Raw genomic sequence first — 3,297 nt, 5'->3', positions numbered from 1 at the left:
TTTTTTTTCCTACTCAATTTTCGGTTAAAAAGAAAAAATGAAATTTTTTCTAAATTAATTTTTGGTTAAAGAAAAATAAATTCTTTTAAAACTTTCGTTTTTTTTTTTGTTTTTACCACAAAGGAAGAAAATTAAAGAAGTATTACTGATGGATAAAATTTCATTTAAAAAATGCATTTCTTTGAGAGATCTTTGTTTTAAATTTTTTTTTTTTTTTGTTTTCGAAATTTCTAATACTAATAAAATTTTCATTGAAATATTTTCGCCTTTCCTTCCGCCTATTTTTCTAAATTTATTGCTTTAAAATCTTTTTTTTTTATTTTTCTTTTTGAAAATTACATGCTGGATTTAATTTTGTTTGTAAAATTGTTTGAATAATTGTCAAAAAAAAAAAATTTTTTCTTTTTCATTAAGTATTTGTTAAAGTTTAAAAGGAAAATTTTTTTTGCGTTAATTTTTCCTTTTAATTAATTGAAAAATATTTTTTTTCACATTTTACACCACTTTTAATGCGTCATATAAATTAAAGTAATAGAAAGGATGATTTGTTTTTGTTTTTGTTTTTGTTTTTTTAAATTTTAAATTTTATAACAATAATTAAATATAAAATTTTGCAACTGAGTTATTGCAAATTATTTTTTGAAAAAGTTTCAAGAAAATTTTTACAATAAAAACAAAAACTTTGCAGTTTAATTAATTAGCGGAATAATTTTCCATTCTTTTAAAAAATTTATTAATTACATAAATAACACTATTAGTAAAAATAATCCATTTTCCCTTCCACGCAAATATTCCACCTTTTTTTTTTTTTTTGGTAAATTATAATTTAAAATTTTTTTGTGAAAATTTAAAAATTAAATTACATCTTTGCATCATTGGAAATGTTTAATAATAAATTATCGATAAATGCAACAAATATTTCCGGTTTATGATTTAATTATACATCAGAAATGATTACATTATATTCATTATCCCTTTTTTTTTTTTTTCAACACAAATATTAAATAAACCCAATAATGAATCATTCCGCTTTCTATTAAGTAATTCATTATTTAATTTTTTTTTTTTTTTGTTATTTTTACTAATTTTGTCACGCTGTCACATAAAATGTATTTACAAATGTTTATATGATTCTATTCTTTAAATTTTATTTAAATTTTAATCATTGTTCAAAGAATTTGCTTACTGTAAATTTTATTTTTTTTCTGAATTGTTTTCCGTTTTCTTTTCATTCTGTGCCTAAAAATAATTTTTGCTTATTATTTGCATACATACAAACAAACAAATAAATAAATGAAATAAATGAATAAATAAGGAAAAATAAACAAACAAACACATACAAGTAAAAATTAATTGATTTTTGATGTGTTTTTTTTTCGCTTTTGCTAATAAATATTTTGCATTTGTTTGAAATGTAAATTAAAAATTAAAAATTAAAATTTAAATTTAAAATGTAAATTAGTCAAGTTTTTTTGTATTCAAATTTAAGCTAAATATGTTTTTAAAGCAAATTAACTGAAAGATTGGATCAAATATTAAATGTTTAAAGTTAGACTGAATATTTTGGAATTTTGCTCTGTTTACAAAAAAAAAGATAAAATTTGAGAAAGTTATTTAACAAAAAAAAAAAAAATAAAATAAAAATAAAAATAAAAATGGATGATAAAATCAGTGGTAAAAAAAAAAAAAAAAAAAAAAAATTTAGTTGACATTTATTGGACGAATAATTGTAAGTTATGATAAAAAAACAAAAAATTTTGCTTCCATTTCTTTTTTTTTCAGAAAATTTTAAAAATTTTTAATCATTTCTGAACATTGAATACATTTATCAATATTATTTCCCAATTATTTTCTATCTCTTCCTTTCATTGTTATCATATTTTATGAATAAAACTGTTTGCTAAACTATTCCAGGAGATAATTAATTGATAAATGATAAGTGAAATTTGGTAAAATGTTGTACTAATATATATATTTTTTTTATTAATTGATAAGTTATTTTAAAATATATTCCCATACTTTTGTGTATTACTTATATTTTCTACAAATTATAGAATAGTTTTATAAAATCAATCATGATAATGATGATATTGATGACGAAACTAATTAATTGCAATGATCATAACGCTGACCATTGATAAGTAATTTAAATATTGGTTTTATATAAACATATATATAAGGAAAATCATTGTCTTTTATATAAGTCATCTTATAATTTATCAATCTATATAAATGATATAATTTAAATGGTGTCGAATTCCAATTAATTAAATGGTAATTGATTGAATAATAACATATTAATGCATTTTAATTAATAATTTTGCTTGATTACATTTTAATTAAACAATAGCGAATTAACAAATAGATTAAAAATATCGGTAAAGGAGTAAACTTTTGTTTGCTTTTTTTTACATATTTAATTAAAAATTTCATCAGTTATATTGAAATATCAAAAATTGAAAAATTTATTCCAATCAGATTTTCATTTTTCATATGTTTACAATTACTATCAGCAATCAAATGATAAATTGATATGGAGGAAAAATTAAAATTTACCCAAATCCAATTAAATCATTACCAATGATCAATACTTGGAAGTGTTGACAGGTGATGACATTTGAGATGAACAGTACTTGCTGAATGGAATTTTAAAAAAAACAAATATTTTGATAAAGTTGATTAGAGAGACAGAAATTTACGAAAAAAAAAGCAAAATAATTTATTCAATAATTTAATCTTTTTTTTTTCCAATTTAATAAATGACATTGTTAATGGATGACAATATACAGTAAACGTTAAAATTAAATTAAAATATTCATACTGGAAAATGTTAATTTTTTAATTTCATAGTGCCTTCTCATTTTTTTTACTAAATTTTGTAAAATCATATTGCATACAAAATTTCAACAATAACGTCAAATAATAAATTATTTGTAATTTTAATCAATTTTTTTTGTTTGTTTCTTTTTTTTGTTTTTCAAATGTATTTTTGATGTAATTACTGCTTTTTTATGAAATAATCACTGTTTTTTCCGAAGTAATCGTTGTTTTTTCCGAGGTAATCGTTGTTTTTTCTGAAGTAATCGTTGTTTTTTCCGAGGTAATCGTTGTTTTTCTGAAGTAATCGTTGTTTTTTCCGAAATAATCGTTGTTTTCCTAAAGTAATCGTTGTTTTTGCCAAAGTAATCCTTGTTTTTCCCAAAGCGATCATTGTTTTTCAGAATTAATCATTGTTTTTCCGAAGTAATCGTTATTATTTTTTCTAATACAATAACTATTTTTCTTTCGGTTTTTTTT

This window comes from Loa loa, assembly GCF_000183805.2.
Source record: "Loa loa unplaced genomic scaffold supercont3.264, whole genome shotgun sequence".
NCBI lineage: Eukaryota > Metazoa > Nematoda > Chromadorea > Rhabditida > Onchocercidae > Loa > Loa loa.
Note: the sequence above shows the minus strand (reverse complement) of the source record.